Here is an 18,667-nt window from a genome sequence, read left to right on the forward strand (position 1 = left end):
TGTTTCTGTCTCTCTGTCTTTGTCTCTGTCTCTGTGTCTGTTTCTGTCTCTCTGTCTTTGTCTCTGTCTCTCTCTGTCTTTCTGTCTCTGTTTCTCTCCATCTCTGTCTCTGTCTCTCTCTGTCTCTCTGTCTCTCTCTCCCTCTCTCTGTCTCTCTCTCTGTCTCTGTGTCTCTGTCTCTGTTTGTCTCTCTGTCTCTGTTTCTCTCCATCTCTGTCTCTGTCTCTGTCTCTCTCCCTCTCTGTGTGTCTCTGTCTCTGTCTCTGTCTCTCTCTGTGTCTCTCTGTGTGTCTCTGTCTCTGTCTCTCTGTCTCTGTTTCTCTCCATCTCTGTCTCTGTCTCTGTCACCTCTCTCTGTCTCTCTCTCTGTGTGTCTCTCTGTCTCTCGCTCTCTCTCTTTTCTCCCTCTCCCTCTTTCCTCATTATTTACTACAGTACCTGGCACATAGTAGACATTACTAAATGTTAATTGACTGACTGACTTCATCCCTTTTATTACATTTTTTAAAATCCCAGCAATTTCGTTGTCCTTTATAAAGCAATCAATTGGCTGCTTGTTCTGCCCAAATTTGATTCATTTCTTTTATTTTCAGATTTTTTTCTTTATGTATAGTTTTTTTTTCTATTTGTTTCTTTTCCAGGGTTATTTTTTTTTCTTTTGGGCTTTCCTTTTCTCTTTTATGCCTGAATTTGGAAGGATAAATTGTCCATAAGCCTTGCTTTCCCTGAATCCGGAAAGTACGGGTATGTTGACTTATTTTACCAGTTTATTCTGGAGCCGATTTTTTCTTTTTCTAATCTGTCCCGCGTCTTTGGAAGCGTCCAGCTCTTGCCCGGTGCCTGACACATAGTAGGAGCCCCCCAAATATCCATCCTCAGACGGATTTGATCTGCTGGGGCACCCCCCCTCCCCGCACCGCGTCACGATGCGTGTTCCATTGGCAGACACAAGCCCCGTCTCCCCGCGTGACGTCACAGGTCTCCTCCTTTCTGCGGTTTTTCAGCTGGGCTGGGGCGTCCAGCGTTCAGTGAAAAGGGGCTGCCAGCAGCTCAGACTCCAGCCGCCTCCCGCCCCCCGGACCTCCCCCCGACCCACCAGGCCCGGTTGAGCCGTCGTGAGAGTCCCCTGTGTGCAGGAGGTAAGGACTGGCGGGGCGTCCCTTTCCCACCTTCCCTTCCCTCCCCAGAACCCCTAGGGGTGCCGGCAGCCCCCCAGACCTCCGGCCAGGGCCTCTTGAATTTCCCCCATGGATGGCTACGCAGCTGGAGGGATGAAGTTCCTCCGAGAACTGATGGGGGGGATTTCACCCCCACAGCTTCCGCGGCCCCCTCCCCATCGCAGCTCCTCGGCGCTCTCGGGCCCACTCCCCTCCCCTTCCTTGGAGCAGGGCCCCGAAGGTTGGGCCGATGGGTGGTGGTGGGCAAAGAAGAGCCATGCCTACGAAACGCCTTTTATTTGGGTACCTTTTCATTTTCATTCATTCATTCAGGCATTTAATATTATTCTGGTCCCAACAGACGCCAAATGAAATAGATGTTTTCATGGACATCGTACAACAGAAAAAGGAGCTTGTCCATGCCCCCGTGGCTCTCTGTCATCTGTGGCTTAGTTTTTGTTTTAATATTTCAGAAATTCAATCTGGATCGTTGAAAGCTGCTAGTTTTGCTTTCTGGCCTTCCTTCTCTTCTCGTCCAGTTTTTGTTTGTTGGTTTGTGTTTAAGATGCCTTATTGAGCATCTTTTGTTGTTGTTTTCTTTTTTCCCCATCTCTGTCTTCTCTCTACCTCCCACAACCCACCTCATTAAAAAAAAAAAAGAACAAACGAAAGAAAAAGCTAGCCTTTGTAACAAGTATGCATAACGACGCAAAACAAATCTCCACTTTGGCTGTATCTGAAAACGTGTCTTAGTCTACATCTGTGTTCCCTCACCTGTCAAGATGCGGGCCCCTCGCCTCATCACCAGTTTTCTAGGATCTTAATTGCCTATGGCACCGAGCAGAGTTCTGAAGCCTTTCACAAGGCCAAAACCCACCTCTTTCAGCCTCACCGAACTAGATGAAGAGCTAATAGAGCTTTTTGAGGCCAGCCAGCTACGGGCAACTCCCTTCTTAAATACTTAAGGGGCGAAAGGATCGTTCCTATATATTTAATTGGACTGGGAAGAGTGATTCTCTCACTTTAAAGTGTTTTTAAATTTATTTTTACAGGCATCTATTGTGATTTCCTCCCAGTGACATCCACCACACCCACCACAAGAGAGACGATAACAAAACCCTCACAGTAAAGATGTATATTCTAGCAAAGACAGTTCCCATCTCGACCGTGTCCATATAGGCAGGTATAGTTCTGCAATTTCAGTCCATCACCTCTCTGGCAGGAGGTGGGTAGGGTGACACGATTGGTCTAGTCATCCACACTACATTAATTAGGGTTCTAAAAGCTTTGAAACTTTTTTTTTTTTTTTGCTCGCCATACTGTTGTTGTCATCGTGTAAATTGTTGTAGTTCTGCTCGCTTTAATCTCTATTAGATCTTAAGAGTTCTTCCCGATTTCCTCGAAACTGTCCATTTTTTATGGCACGATAAAGTATTGTTCTGCCATTACATTCGTAGACCACAGTTTAGTTATTTCTTCACATGTGGCCACTCCCTTAGTTTCCAGTTGGGGGCTACTTCAAAAAGTGCTCCTATAAATATTTTTGTACATGTGGCTCCTTTTCCATTTTCTTCCTCCCTATGTGGTATAAGCCCAGTGGTGGTATAGTTGAGCCACAATTTAATAACTTTGAGGGAACGATTATAACTTGCTTCTCAGTATGTCTGGACCAATTAGCATCTCTCCCAGTAACGGGCCTATTTTCCTGTAGCCTCTGCAGCATTTGTCACTTTGTTCATTAATAGTGAAAAAACATTTATTAAGCTCATGCTAAGTACCATCCATTGTGCTAAGCCCTGGGGATGCAAATGCCATAAAGAAAGACAGTCCTTGTCTCCAGGAATTTACAGTCTAATGCACACAAAAGAAAGCTGGGAGTGCACGTCTGATGAATGGGAAGTAGAAACTCAAGTTGCTTTAATTTGTCTTCTCTAATTATTAATAATTTGGAGCATTTTTATCCCAAGACTGTTAATTGCTGGGATTTCTTCCTTTGAAGTCTACCTCCTCTTTAATAGCTTTTGACTATTTATCTATTGGTGAATGATTTTTGCGCTGATGAATTTTAATCAATTCCATATATATGTATGTCTGTATCCATGTTATATGTATCCACAATATTCTACTATTAATAGAGAAATTTGCTGCAAATTTCCCCCCATTAACTTCGTTTTCTTCTAATTTTAATTGCATTAGATTTGTGCAAAAGCTTTTTTCAATTTTAGGCGATCGAAATTGTTTATTTTATTTTCCGTGTTCATTTGTCTAGCTTATTTGCTCACAACCTCTTCTGTTATATGTAAATGTAAAAGATATTTTTCCTTTCCTCTTCTCGTCTCTCCATAGCCTAGAATGTGTGCTGCTGGCCATAATGGATGACACTTCAGACTCTCTTTTTAAAATGCTACACGATGTAAATGATGTTGCCACATAGAAAGGGTTGCATTTTAATGGGATGAGATGCATATAATTATTGAAAGCCAACAAAAAATAAGGTACTTCCCATTCAGTTTCAGGATTAAAAATCTGAAGACTTTTGTAGTGACAGAGGAGGGCACACCTCAACCTCAGCATCCCTAGGGGGTTCCACACTGGAAATTCATCCCATGATGCTTTATTCATTATAGCATCAGATTTGTACCTAGTGGACAGTATGACTCTAATACTCTGGTAGAAATTAGATGACAGGAATACCTCTTTTATACTTGTGTCTCTTTTTGTTTGGAGAATGATTTTGAGAATGAGATTGCTTGCTATCTTGGAGAAGGGGGAGGTAATGGAGGAAAGGCAAAAAATTTGGAACACAAAGTCTTACAAAAATAAATGTTGAAAACTCTCTTTGCATGTATTTGGCAAAATAAAATACTATTGAGAAAAAAGAATGATGTAGTCCCCAAGGATATCCCTTAGCCTCTTGGATAGAACAGCTGAAAAGAATGATAAAATAGTTATACCTCCTTCAAATAGCCAGCCTACCTGATGGTAATATATAGAAATGCTTGATATCTGTTTGTGCTTATTTTATATTATACTCCGCTCCTGAAGTTTTCATTGTTTAGATTTGTTTTTTAAGTTGTTTTCTTAAATAACATATCCTCCACACAAAGTGATCGTTCTTTTTTGTCTTATTTCTATGCCTTGAATTTGCAGTAAAAAATCAAATAGCAGTGGTGATTATGGATGTACTTATTTCATCTCTGATCTTATTAGAAAGTTTTATATCTAATCCCCTTTAAGAATATTGCTTGCTCTTAGGTTTGGATAGATACTTCTTATCATTTAAAATGAATCTCCAATTATTCCTATGCTTTTCAGTTTTTTTAAAATAGGAATTGGTCTTGTATTTTAACAATACCTTTTTCTGCATCTATTGAAATAACCATATGATTTGGGGAGTTTTGTTATGTTTATAGCTTTCCTTATATTGAACTAGACCTACATTCCTTTCATAAATGCAGCCAGATCATAATATGGATTACTGAACCTTCTTGCTAATATTTTATTGAAAGTTTTCTTTTACATAATTCTTATCAAATTTCATCTGGTTTTTTTCCTTTTTGACTTCCTGTATTTTGATTCTAAGGCCATATTTGCATCATAGAAGGGATTCCATCTTTACCTCTTTGTTTGAAAACAGTTTATGTAATATTGAAATTAATTTTTGTGAACATGTTTTAGAGAGAAATTAACTTTGATTTTGAGTTCCAAATACTCTCCTTCCCCCCTCCCTTTGAGAGAGAAGGGAAGTTATATGATATCTATTATATTCGATATTATAATATTCCCTATTAGTTCAAAATAAAATGCAAGTAAAAGAAAAAAAATATGCTTCAATCTGTAATCAGAATTGATCAGTTTTCTTGTTGAAAGTGACCCAAAATATTTTTTTCAAATGCCTGATTTCATATGCCATTGATTTCTTTTTCTAAATACTACTTGTATTTATCCAGTGGAAAATGGTTGATATTTTTATCAATTTGACTCAGTTTCCTTATCCATAGATTCAAAAGGTAAATTTTCCACAGTCCCCTATTTTGTCTCAATCTTTTGCCCATTTTGATGTTATCTTGATATATGTATACTGTTGGCTTCTGCCTAGTCTCTGCCAAACTGATTTTCAGTTTTCTCAGCAATTTTTGTGGGATACCAAATTTTTATCCCCAAAGTTTAAATCTTTGGGTTTCTCAAACACTAGGTTATTCTGGTCATTTGCTACTATGATTGTGTACTTAATGTATTACACTGATCTACCACTTTTTTTCTTAGCTATTACAGATTATTTTGATGATTACTACTTTGTTTTTGTTGTTGTTTTGGTGAGGCAATTGGAGTTAAGTGACTTGCCCAGGGTCACGCAGCTAGGAAGTGTTAAGTGTCTGAGACCAGATCTGAACTCAGGTCTTTCTGACTTTGGGGCTGGTGCTCTATCCACTGAGCCACCTAGCAGCCCCTACTACTTTATATAATTTGAAATCTGGTACCACTCTGCAACCTTCCTTTATATTTTTCCATTGTTTTCTTTGATTTTCTTAGCTTCTTGTTCTTCCAGATGAATTTTGTAAATTTTTTTTGACTCCTATAAAATAATTCTTTGGCACTTTGATTGGTATGACACCGAATAACTTAGGTAGGATTGCCATTTTTATTATATTTGACTCAGTCTGTCCACAAGCAATTAATATTTATCCAATTGTTTAAACCCGTCTTTATGCGAAAATTGTAACTGTTTATATGGACGTTCCTTGATTTGAGAGAAACAGATGATCTCCAGGTTTGGGCTCTAATACTGCCCTATATTAGGTTGTGAACTGGGCCTGTGGACAAAAGTCTTATCTACACTGGGCAAATATGGCTCTGTTAACCCAATTGTAGAAAGCAAGGCTCAATGAGGGGATTCTGTATCTTCTCAGGAGGTTTTATTTTGTACCAAAAGCACGGACATAACCTGTGAGTTTTTCCTAAGACATTAAGTGACCCTCAGTTCTGGTGCTAAAAAACATATTCAGTTTTTTTGAAATCTTGCACAATCAGAAAGGGATTCCTGCTGGTGACTCCTAAATTCTGATCAGATTCATAAAGTGAATATCAGACCTGTGGCAAGGCTGTTCAGCTAAGATGCATGGTCCCTCAGGTGAGAAACCTATTGCCTGTTGATAGCTTTGAATTCTTTTTCTGAATACTACATGTTCAGATCAGTTGGAGAATAGTTTGTATTTTTTACCAATTTGACTCAGTGTTTCCTTATCCATACTTCCCTAATTTTTCAAAATGCCAGAGCATTCTTGTGGACTATCTCTACAATATCCCCCCAATAGGTCCCAAATAGGACCAGTAAAAATATTTTTAGTTTCTCCAACCACAAGTGGTACTTTATCTGATAAGGAAAAATAAAATTCTGAGGCTGCTACTGAAGCCTTAAGCTAACAAGTAGTGGGAAGACCTTTCATTCATTATATGTGTGTGTGTGTCACAGATTTTCCTTGGTCATGTTCAAGAATTCTATATGCATATGTATAAATCCTTATCTATTTATCTATATATCTGCATCTGTTTATATCTGTATCTCTCTGTGTAGACACACAAATATCTATCTATCTATCTACCCAGAGCACACCAAAATAAGCAAAAATAATATGCCAAAAGAAATTCATTTGGGGGAAGCTCCTTGAAGCATAGGATGTAAGAGAAATGAGGCAGGAATGACAAAAAAAGAAAGAAATAGGTTTTGTAATATCAGTAGAAATTTTGTAATAACAGGGAAAAATTTAGCCTCAGTTCCAAATTTTGGATTACCATAAACTGAAAGGTTTAAAAATAATCTAACAAGATAAAAAAACTATCTATTGAGATTTATGGAATAAATTAACTGATCCTTTAAATGAATTTAAATTATCTGATTACCTTTTAATGCTTCTCTTGAGCCTTATGTTGGAAAATCAAATTTTCTATTCATTTCTGGTCTTTAAATAAGAAATGTTTAGAAATCCTTCATTATATGCTAATTTTTTCTCTAAAGGAGGATAATTAGTTTTGCCAGGTAGGTGATTCTTGGTTTTCTTATTAGCTCCTTGGCTCTCCAGAATATCACATCCCAACTCCTCCTATTCTGTAATGTAGAAGCTACTAAATCTTGTGTTATCCTGTTATATATTGTGGCTCCATAGTATTTGAATTGTTTCTTTCTGGCTGTTTGCAGTATTGTCTCCTTGATCTGGGAGCTCCGGAATTTGGCTATAATATTCCCGGGAGTTTTCATTTTGGGATCTCTTTCAGGAGGTGAGCAGTGAATTCTTTTGATTTCTATTTTGATTCTAGTATATCCTGCAACTTTGTGTATAACAATTATATGTCTTACTTTAGTAGTTGATTCTCTGTAAGTGAACAGTCATTAACCCTTTAAAAATCAATGTTGTTATGCTTAATTCCTTCAATTCTCTTATCTTATTGCTATAGTTCATTTCTAGTACAATTCTGAGCAATAATGGTAATAAAGGACATCTTTGCTTCCGCCTTGACCATTCTGAAAAGGCTTATAGTTTATTACAGATAATGCTTGCTTGTGCTTTTAACGTAGACATGAATGAGATGCTACTTATAAATTAAGCTCCATGTTTTCCTATGCTTTTAATTCTATTTAATAGGAGCAAAGGTTGTCCAAAGCTTTCTCTGCATCTATTGAAATAATCATGAAATTGTCAATATGATCAATTCTGATGATGGCTTTCTAAATATTGAATCTACTCTATCATGACTTCTACCTGATATGAATCCCTCAAATATAAACTGATGGATTAAACAGTATTGTTGGAAACAAAATTCTGAATCCCAAATAAGGGCACAGAAAACAAACTCGGGATGAGTGAAGCCGTTTAAAATTTTAATACATGCCTGCAAGAAGCAGGTGTGAAACTCAAAATGAGCTCACACACCTTACAGAAGCAAGAGCGTTATCCTTTTTTAAAATCCCTTCTTCTGGCCACCAAGTCCCTTCCCCATCTCCCTAATGGCTGGGGTAATGAGGTTAACATTCTTTCCTGATCTTCCTACAACATACACCTCTTAATATAGTCTATATCCCCTCTCCCACTACATACATTGTATGATCATTAAAATGAGCCTTAGCTCTTCCTGGAGAGGAGAAGTTAATATTTATGAAGCAATTAAGTTTGTATACTCCAGCTAAGGTATAATCTTTGTCCTACTTTCAGCTTCTTTTTTTTTTTACTACACAACTGTCCAGTTTTACCTAGTTTCAACTGTTTTCAGGAACTCCCCTCCTCACGACTACTTCCATTTCCAGATTTCTGGTTTTCCGCTGCTATAGGAACATAACTTTTTTTGAATTTCTCACTGACCAATCACTGACCAACACTTTCTCTTCTTGGGCTATGTAAGTTTTTGTAGATATTCTCATCACCAGAAATGTCATCATCAGGGAGATTTGGTCTTCAGCAATTCCTAAGTGCCCTGGGTTGCCTCTTTTTTTTTTTCTTGGGTGTTAATCATAACAAGGATATTGCAGGGTCAAGAAAAACAGCTCCTTCCAAAGTGTCCCTCTAGGGGAGACTCAGAATTCCCACCTGTTTATCTCCTATAACCTCTACTACTTAATTTTCTTTCCAGGAATCTCCATCATTTTTCCTCTGGGTTACATTAGCCATCAGCAATCTCACCATCTTGGATTTTGATTCAGTTTTTATACTCAATATCCCCCCCCCCCCCGCTCCAGTTTTCTGATTCTGTTATCTCTCTCTTTTGATTGGAGGCCTGCATAAATAGGCCAAAACCAAAACTCCTTGTTTCCCTTTTAATAGAGGGCTCAATCTTTTCAGCTTTTTGTTTCCCATCGACATCATGGAAGCATTTGAGAATAACATACTAAAATTCTGTCCTTGAAAGACCAATAGAGTTATATGTTCTAATCTTTGTGTGGGAAATATATATTAATAATTTCATTACCATTAACAGAGATCATTTTTTCAAATTCTATATTTCAGAATAACTTAGCATCTACTCCAAAAGGTAGAGTTGGGAAAAAAAATGACTGCCAAATCATTTTCTGGCAGTAGGGGTGGGGTCTATAATTTAAAGTTCTGCCAACGAATGACCCTTGTGAAATTTGAGAATTCTATAAGATTCCATTTATAACAATAAATCCAGGTTTGTTTTTCTTGTACTAGTTTTATTTAAAGTGAAATGTGTTTATTTTTTCATTGGGTAATTGTGATATTTGATCCTGTATGAGTAAAATAGATCTTGATGCAAAACAACACTTAAAATTTGGTATTATGGAGCAATGATTCTAGACTGCAAAAATGAAAACTGTAAATGAAAGCTCTCTATCAAAATTAAGACATATTGAGATCTCTGGGGATGGCTGACATATTGAATACCTTAAAGTTAAAAAAAAGATTTTAAAAAATTTCTACCATGAATAAGAAAAAGTGTATTATGCACACTATGATTTATCTGGGCTGTGAAAGTTAATGCTTTTGTCCTTCTTTATAGCTCTAAAGGAGGGAAACTAGGTGGTGGAGTGAATAAAGTGCGGGGCCTGAGCTCAGGAAGACCTGAGTTCAAATCTGTTTTGAGACACTTATTAGCAGGGTGACCCCGGGTAAGTCATTTAACTCTATTTTCCTCAGTTTCCTCATGTGTACAATGAACTGGAGAAGGAAATGGAAAATGTGAGAAGTAATTCATTCAGACCCCTACTCTATTCCAATCAGTATTAATCAATTTGAGAGAATCATATCAATTGTATGTAAGTCCCAGAACTGTGTGAGCTGAAGAGTCTAAGTTCACTTGTTTCACTATAGGAAATTATCCTCCACTCTTGTTTTTCCTTGTCATGGTGAACAAGCTCAGCTTAACAGAGATGACAATTTTCTCCAAATATTTTTGATCCTCCAGATCAATCATTTGTCCAGTAGGAGCAGATGACTATTTTATGATCACTTAGGTCACTGATTATGATAGCTGGTATCATTTCCTCCTGCCCAAATTAAGGAGAAGCCTGTCCAAATATTCCTTGCTTCACCCAACTTGTGATCCTGCTGACAAAATTCAGTGGAATTATTCTGTATTTGGTATGGCTGTTCTGGATTGACTAGATATCTAGTCCTATAAAAATAAGGTCCTGGAAGGAGGTGGGATCTTAGATCATGAAGAAGATCTGAAATCCACTTCATTATAGGGGACCGTGGAGCCTTTAATAAAGTGCCATTGGCTCAGACCTCTGTCTCAGTCTCTCCTATTGTTGGTAGAATAATTATAATCCTCACAAAAACCATTCCATTATCTTTTCCAAGAAAACCCCAAATGGGATCATGAAGAATTGGAAACAATCGAAAAACAACTGAACAACTGAATAACTCTTTAAGTGTTTTTGGATCAAATTCACAGCTAGAGTAGAATGAATTGATAGATGAATAAAATTATTTTATTTGTAAAGTAATTTAGAACAATATTCTCTTGGATTACTGTCATTTGACTGTCAATAAATTTTATTCGGGGATTACATTTGAAATCTAGATATTGTTTTTTTTATTAAAGCTTTTTATTTTCAAAACATATGCATATATAATTTTTCAACATTAGCTCTTGCAAAACCTTGTGTTCCAATTTTCCCCTCTTTTCCCCCACTCCCTCTCCTAGATGGCAGGTAATCCAATATATGTTACACATGGTAAAAATAAATGTTAAATCCGATATAGGCATACATATTTATACAGTTATCTTTCTGCACAAGAAAAATTAAATCAAAAAGGAAAAAAAATGAGAAAGAAAATAAAATGCAAGTAAACATCAACAAAAAGAGTGAAAATGCTATGTTGTGATCCACACTTACTTCCCACAGTCCTCTCTCTGGGTATAGATGGCTCTCTTCATCACAAGATCATTAGAATTGGCCTGAATCTAAATATTGTTTTCTTTTAATATTATGCTTATAATTTCTTGTATTGTGATCTTGTATTGTGATCTTGGGAAAGCATTGTAAAGATGTATGTCTGATATATGATAACTTAGACTGTCATGCATTTGTTGGAAGTTATCTCATCTTTTTATTTGAATGCTCTCAGTTTATAACTTTGAACTGTTCATTATTAGGAACTTTGGTTTGAAGATTGTTTTTAATATTTAATTGATATGGTCTGTTTTGTCAACTTTACAAATAAAATAACAGGGACAGGGTTGGACTCCCTGTGAGGGGGATGACTAAAGCAAGACCTGTTAAGCTGTGTAAAGTTTGATTTGAAAATGCAAAGGACTTAGAGGATTATTTTGGCCAAAGCATGGAACATAAGCATAAGCTTACTTAGAAAGTTATGGAATTTTATTAAACAATCTCTCCAAATCAACTTAGAACAAATGAACTATTGACATGGCTAAATTCTTCACCATTCTCAATTTTTCTTTCTGTAATTATACTTTGGGGGGGGAAAGTCTAGAGAAATGGAAGAACTAGAATCAGGGGCTAATTACAATGGATGAATCCAGTTGGCAAATTAAATTAAGGAAATTTTGTATTGTTCCAGAAAAAAGACAAATCACCTTTTTTTCTCTGTTTTCAACACTGGCCATATTGGAGAATGATGAGAGGAAAGACAGGTACAGAAATTAATTGAAAACTAAGCTACTAAAATAATAATTGGAAACCAAATTTGTGAAAGAGGAATAATCAAATTTCTTTCACTTCTAAATTATAATTTAAATGATTTTATTAAGTATATTGATGAGCTTATGGGTTATTACCCAACTCTGTAGAGTTTACTGAAAAAAGCAATAATAACAACAACAATGAAATCACAGATCAGTTATTCCTTAAAGAGACCTCTAAAAATGAGTAGGGATCGATTTAAAGCTGAAGTTTACATTTTAAAAACTTATTAGTCTTATTATATATTTTATTAGTCATTAGAGATTCAGTGAAATAGGAATTCAGGGAAGTGTCAAAATAAGAAAACCTTAAGAAATATTATAGGAAAAATTAAATTTAAAATCTTGTGAGATTAAATAATTCCACAACTCAGAATTTAAAAAGGAAACACATTTGCTAAGCCTAGAGAAGTTTCACCTAGCCAATTTCTAAGTATGAAGTTTTTAATTCTAAATATGAAGATTTTGATTTTAGTGTAGAATCAAGGTATACTTAAAAACTGTACTTAAAGTTAGGATAAGTTTAAAGAACAAAATAAATGGACTTAATTTTGAGGAAATGGAAGGAAATAGGGAATATAGAGAAAATAGAGGGAAAAAGTTACACCCTGAGCCCTTCAAAAAAGTACAATCACTATTAAATAGTTTTGCAGGAGTGCAATTCCTGTTACACTACTATGCCATAGTTGGGTTTTGGCTGAATCCATTGGGTACTGCCAAAATAGCTGGATGAATGCTTTTTTCAATGTAAAAGAGGTTAACTTCGAGGAGATAGATGATTTCTTCTCTAAAATCATCCTGCTTGCTAAAATCTTTGACACCTTATAATGAGGAACATGTGCTGAGTGATTACCTGTTACTTAAAAAAAAAAAACAAAAAAAACTATGTGATTGTAACTAATTCTGTTTGCCTTAAAGGTCTTAAAGAAATGAGTATGAACTGTGTATTAAAAAGTAAAGAACCAAAACAGGGTTTATTTTAGAAATTAAGTAGGTAAAAGAAAGAAACAGTAAGGTTGCATAAGGAAATAAAAAAAAATTAAGGATGCAGGGATAGGTAGAGAAAGTTGGAGTTGGCACTTATACTGTAAATTCAGGGTTTGAAAGAAAACATTTTTGGAGTTTTGAAAAGGAAATTTCAGAGAGGTTCTTAATCCCACTGAAATATCAAAGCTTTAATATTCTTAATTGATAGTTCCCCTTTGATAGTTAATTCATATGTTGCTTCCCCAATCAATATAAAACTACAAAATACATTTCATAAAATGCATGTTGAATAATTGATTGACAGAGAAAGGTTTATCTTTGTGCTCTCATTTTAAAAATCTTATTTATTTATTTAATATTCTCCCCAATTACATTTAAAACCATTTTACATGTTTTTTTTTTTAATTTTGAGTTCCAGATTCTCTCCCTTATCTCTACTCCCAGCCCCTATTAAGAAACCACATGTAAATCATGCCTATAAAAGTCATGTTGTGAAAGAAAACATGGATCTTCCACCCTAATTAAAAAAAAAAAACATCAAGAAAAATAAAGTTTAAAAAAAGAGAGAGGGTATGATTCATTTTATATTTACACACAATCAATTTCTTCTCTGGATAGGGGTAGAATTTTTCATCATTAAATCTTTCAGAATAGTGGATCTTTGTACTGCTGAGAAGAGCAAAGTCATTTACAACTGGACATCCCAGAACATCACTATTACTTTGTGTATAGTACATTTCATTTTGCTTGAGCTCATGGAGGACTTTCCAGTTTTTTTTTCCAAGAGCATTCTGCTCATCACTTCCCATATTACGACAATATTCCAGGACAACCATACACCACAGGTTACTCAGCTATTCCCCAATTGATGAACATCCCCTTAATTTCCAATTCTTTGCTTTGTGTGCTTTAGTTTTAATAGTGATACTAAAGGACTAGTAATTTAGAAAACTTATAGGAATTGATTTGGCTCTGGATAACTCTTAAAAAACAAACAAGCAAAAAAGCTTTAATGGGAAGTTGGGAATGTCACCATGAGTTTTTCTTTTCTTTTCTTTTTTTTTTTTTTTAACATAAGCCAACTAAAAATAATGGAAACTTGTGCAAAATTAAGTTTAGTTATTGCCAGTAGTAATTAAGAATCAAAATTGATTGTGTTGCAAATATTGTAATGGTGGTAAATTAGAGAATCCAATCAGTTCTTTTATGTACAAAGAAAAACACAGTTGTGAAGTGCTTAACACAGTGCCTGGCTTACATAAAGGATAATTGTTGGAATACAATTGAGTAAAATACTATACCATTTATAGATGTACAAAATACATTTCATAAAAAGGATCATCTTTGTGCTCTAGTTTTTAAAAATCTTATTTATTTAATATTTTCCCCAGTTACTTTTTCTAGTGATTGATCAATAAAGGTTCATCTTTGTGCTCTAGTTTTTTAAAAACCTTATTTATTTAATATTTTCCCCAGTTACTTTTTCCAGTTGGCATAAAATAGTAACAAAAAATTATAAACTAAACATTTTAAAACTAACTTTAAAGTATTACTAAAAACAGCCATAAGCATCTTTCAAAGCACAGAAAAATCCTGGCATATGATAGCTATGACCTAAACTAATGTGATTACCATGAAAATGTCAGAGGTAATAATATAAATGATATTCTATAAATTGATAAATTTGAAAGGTATTTAACTAAATTCTTTTCATATGCATAGTGATGTTTTAAATACAAGAAGGTGAAGAAAAGCTGATAAATCAAGTTTTATTTCCTCTTTTCAATCTGAATATCTATTATATGATTATTGGAATATATTAAAAATTAGAAAATGCTAATAATAATAAATGATTTATAATTAAGACTGGGTTATTTTAGACACTACCCCAGTGTCAACTTGGATGGCATCCGCTTGTCTAACTTGTGGACCTTTTAAGAAGCCCCTTAATAACTTAAGTAAGAACATAACTTGTTTTAGAAAAATAAAATTAAATACCTTGTACTTTTTGTATCAAGGGTCCTTAAAAACAGAATCTACCTAAAGCTGTGAAGTTATGATTACTGGAACTTGCTGTTAGATCTCATGGGATTGTAATTGATATTATTCTGAGTCTGATTTCAGGAATGATCATCAAGGAATCCTATTAGGCAAATTTATATGATCACAGAAGATTAGCAACATAAATATAATATTAAATATTTCAAAAGTTAATACTGGGGCATATCTGAGCTATTAAATAAGATACAGACTTAAAGCTTGAGCTATTTACATTAAAATTTTATTCCTTCCTAAAATTAATATGAGGATATTTGGGTATTGATGGTCTTATTCTTTTGCTTCTACACATATGTTAATTTTTTTAAACATTTCTTTATGAATCATGTTGGGAGAGAAAAAGCAGAATAAAAGGTCAAAAACCATGAGAGAGGAAAAAAAACAAGAAAAAGGGGGAAAAGTGAACATAGCATGTGTTGATTTACTTTCATTCTCCATGGTTCTCTGTCTGGATACAGATGACATTTTCTATCCAAAGTTTATTGGGATTGCGTTGGATCACTGAACTGCTGAAAAGAATTAAGTCTTTCCTAGCTGTTCATTGTACAATCTTGCTATTACTGTGTACACTGTATTCCCGGTTCTACTTGTTTTGCTCAGCATCAGTTTGTGTAAATCTTTCTAAAATCAGTTTGTTCATACTTTATTATAGAACAATAATATTCCATAATTTTCAGATACCATAACTTATTCAGCCATATCCCAATTAATGGGCATCTACTCACTTTCCAATTCATTGTCACTACAAACATTTTTGCACACATGGGTCGCTTTCTCTCCTTTAAGATGTATTTGGGATATAAACCCAGTAGAAAGACTGCTGGCTCAAAGGGTATTCACAGTTTGATAGCCCTTTGGACATGGTTACAGATTGCTCTCCAGAATGGCTAGATCATTTCACAACTCCACCAGCCATGCATTAGTGTCCCAGTTTTTTTCCACACATATCTTCCAATATTTTTCATTATCTTTTCCTGTTATCTTAACCAATATGAGATGTGAGTGATACTTCAGAGTTGTTTTAATTTGCCTTTTTCTAATCAGTAGTGATTTACAGCATCTTTTCATATGACTATAGATGGTTTTAATTTCATCATCTAAAAATTGCTGTTTAACTATTTCTGAATTGGGGGATGACTTGTATTCTTTTTTTAATTAAAGCTTTTTATTTCAAAATATTTGCATGGATAATTTTCAACAGTCAGTCTTGCAAAACCTTGTGTTCCAAAATTCCCCCCTTCCTCCTATCCCCTTCCCTAGATGGCAAGTAATTCAATATATGTTAAACATATGCAATTCTTCTATATATATTTCCACAGTTATCATGCTGCACAAGAAAAATCAGATCAAAAAGGGAAAAAATGAGAAAGAAAACAAAATCCAAGCAAACAACAACAACAAGGGTGAAAATATTATGTTGTGATCCATACACAGTTCCTATAGTCCTTACTCTGGGTGCAGATGCCTCTCTTCATCACAAGACCATTGGAATTAGACTGAATCATCTCATTGTTAAAGAGAGCCACATCCATGAGAATTGATCAGATGAATTGTATTGCTATAAATTTGACACAGTACTTTATATGTTTTAAAAATTAAGCATTTATCAGAAACACTGGCTGTAAAAAAATTTTTCCCCAGTTTTATAATTCCCTTTTAATCTTGAAAGGGTTTTTTTTTGGGCAGAAACTTTTTAATTTAATGTAATCAAAGTTTTCCATTTTGCATTTCATAATGTTCTCTAGTTCTTTGGTTATCAATTCTTCCCTTTTCCAAAGATCCAATAGGTAAACTATCTCTTACTCTCCTAATTTGCTTATGGTATCACTCTTTATGTCCAAATTATGTACCATTTTGAACTTATTTTGGTATGGGGTGTGAGATAGAGGTCTATGCTGAGCTTCTGACATTATTTTCTAGTTTTCCAAGCAATTTCTATGAAATAGTGAAATTTTATTTCAGAAGCTGGGGTTTTGGAATTTATCAAATACTAGATTATTATAGTCATTGATTATTGTGTCATGTGTAGCTAATCTATTCCACTGATTCACCACTCTATTTCTTAGCCAGTACCAAATGATTTTGATGACTGCTGCTATATAATAGTTTTAGGTCTAAGTACTTTTCGTACAAATACCATCATTTGTATTTTTTTTCATTAATTCCCTTGATATTCTTAACTTTTTGTTCTTCCAGATCAATTATGTTATTCTTTTCTCTAGCTCTATAAAGTAATTTTTAGCAGTTTGATTGGTATGGCACTGAACAAGTACACCAATTCAGGTAGCATTGTCATTTTTATTGTATTAGCTCTGCCCCCCTATGAGCAATTGATATTTTTCCAATTGTTTAGATCTGACTTTTTTTGTTTGAGTGTTTTGCAATTGTGTTCATATAGTTCCTGAGTTTGTTTTGGCAGGTAGATACCCAAATATTTAATTTTGTCCACAGTTATTTTAAATGGAATTTCTCTATCTTGTTGCTAGGGCTTGTCAGTAATATATAGAAATGCTGATGATTTGTGTGATTTTATTTTATATTCTACAACTTTGCTAAAGCTGTTAACTGTTTCAGGTAAATTTTTGGATGATTCTCTAATTATGTCATCGTACCATTTGCAAAGAGTGATAGTTTTATCTCCTCATGGCCTATTCTAATTACTTTACTTTCTTTCTCTTTTCTTATTGCTAAAGCCAACATCTCTAATACAATGTTGAATAATAGTGGTGATAATGGGCATCCTTGTTTCACCCCTGATCTTATGGGGAATGCATCCAGCTTCTGTCCATTACAAATAATGCTTGCTGATGGTTTTAGGTAGATGCTGCTTATCATTTTAAGGAAAACTCCCTTTATTCCTATGCTCCTTGGTGTCTTTAATAGGAATGAGTGCTGCATTTTGTCAAAAGTTCTTTTTACATTTATTGAGATTATCATATGAGTTGTATTGTTATTAATATGGTCATTTATTGGCAAATAATATTCCTGATAGTGAACCAGCCTTGCATTGCTTGTGTAAATTCCACTTGGTCATAGTGTATTATCCTGCTGATAAGTTGTAATCTTTTTGGTAATATTTTATTTGAAAATTTTGCATCTATATTCAATAGGGAAGTTAGTCTCTAGTTTTTTTTTCTCTGTTTTGGCTCTTCTTGGTTTAGGTACCAGTACCGTATTTATGTCATAGAAGGAATTTTGCAGGATTCCTTCTTTACATATTTTTCTAAATAGTTTACAAAGTATTGGAATTAATTGTTCTCTAAATGTTTTGGAAAAATTTGTTGTAAATCCAGCTGGCCTTGATAGCTTATTCAATTTTCTTTTCTAAAATAGGGCTACTTAAATAATTTATTTCCTCTTTTGTTAATACGGGCAATTTCTATTTTGGTAAATATTCATTCATTTCAATTAGACTGCCAAATTTGCTGGTATACAGTTTGGCAAAATAGCTCCTACTTATTGCTTTAATTTCATTTTCATTGGTGGTATGTTCACCCTTTTCATTTGTGATGCTGGTAATTTGCTTTTTTCTTTCTTTTTTTCTAATCAAATTAACCAAGGGTTTTGTTCATTAATTCAATAGTTTTGTTAGTTTCAATTTTATTAATCTTTCTTCTGAGTTTCAGAATTTCTAATTTGGTATTTAATTGGGAGTCTTTAGCTTGTTCATTTTCTAGCTGTTTTTAGTTGCGTGCCCAATTCATTGATCTCTTCTTTCTCTATTTTATTCATGTAACTATTTAGAAAGATAAAGTTTCCTCTAAGAACTGCTTTGGCTATATCCCATAGGTTTTGGTATGTTATCT

The 18,667-nt window shown here is 34.6% G+C and overlaps 1 pseudogene; it reads left to right on the forward strand.

Annotated features, from left to right (window-relative positions):
* Window positions 1–977: 977 nt before the first annotated feature.
* LOC100919110 overlaps window positions 978–18,667 on the forward strand; it is a 35,447-nt pseudogene continuing 17,757 nt past the window's right edge.

This window comes from Sarcophilus harrisii, chromosome X, assembly GCF_902635505.1.
Source record: "Sarcophilus harrisii chromosome X, mSarHar1.11, whole genome shotgun sequence".
Lineage (NCBI taxonomy): Eukaryota > Metazoa > Chordata > Mammalia > Dasyuromorphia > Dasyuridae > Sarcophilus > Sarcophilus harrisii.